The sequence below is a fragment of the Oryx dammah genome, unplaced genomic scaffold (genome assembly GCF_014754425.2).
Source record: "Oryx dammah isolate SB20612 unplaced genomic scaffold, SCBI_Odam_1.1 HiC_scaffold_6, whole genome shotgun sequence".
In the NCBI taxonomy this organism is placed as follows: domain Eukaryota; kingdom Metazoa; phylum Chordata; class Mammalia; order Artiodactyla; family Bovidae; genus Oryx; species Oryx dammah.
In genome coordinates, this window is record NW_024070190.1 from 10,930,392 (window position 1) to 10,931,360 (window position 969).

At 36.2% G+C, this 969-nt stretch overlaps 1 non-coding gene across 1 annotated transcript; it reads left to right on the plus strand.

Moving 5' to 3' along the window:
- The first annotated feature begins 238 nt into the window (after positions 1-238).
- LOC120865545 lies at positions 239-312 on the plus strand. Its single transcript, XR_005721452.1, has one exon. It is a non-coding gene; the product is annotated as a small nucleolar RNA SNORD65 (small nucleolar RNA).
- The last annotated feature ends 657 nt before the right edge of the window (positions 313-969 follow it).

Below are 969 nucleotides of genomic sequence, written 5' to 3' on the forward strand. Positions count from 1 at the left end.
TAGCCGTGGTGCGTGCACTTAGCTGCTCCACAGCATATGAGATCTTCCCAGACCAGGAGTCAAACCAGTGACCGTGCACTGGCAGGCAGGTTCTTTACCACTGAGCCACAAGGGAAGCCCCAGTAAATGTGTTCTCGAAACTTCTCTGGAAAACACTGTCAACTATACATGTCTCTATAAAGCTGTTCTTTGGAAAGAAAGGCTCACACATTTAGCCAATATGAAATTTGAATCCATCCAATGATGAAATCACCCTCAAAATGCTGGAATTACCGGCATATTGTGTAGTGATGAACCTATGATTTTCTGAAGAAAAGAAAAAAAAAGGGGGTGATGAAATTTGAATCCAAGAATTGATTGAGGATTCTTTCTCCAATTAAATGGGTGTGTTTGAGGGGCAAATCATTTTATTTCCTAATTTCTGTGTTTGCAAACAAGAAGGAAACCAGTTGAGTGGCCATCAGACTCTCAGAGTTTGCCAATGATCAGTGAAAGCTTAAGAAATAACAAGATGTTCAGATACATAATATTACTAACATTTTAAGGAAATTTAGCTTTTAAAAATATGCATAATATTACTAACATTTAAGGAAATTTAGCTTTCACCAACTTCCATCACTAGTATTTCACAAAGAAAAGCCTTTTTAACCTCAAAAAAGTAAATAGACATATCTTTCTTTCATGCACACTGCATCCTGAATTATGGATATGATGGCTGGAGCTCTAGAAGCCATTTTGGACCTTCAAAACAAGAGCCACAGCCTAGGGGTGGTAAAGAAGAGATGAGGAATTAATCTGGCTCCTTGACAATTTTGTGGAAATGTCATATCACAACTGAGTTGCCTTCTTTTGAATTTCTTTATGTGATAGAAAAAAATTGTTATCTTATTTATGCTACTTACTTTACTTTCTTCTTATAAGAAGTCAAATCTAAATCTATACGTTTTTAAATTATTTTTCAGCGCTGTG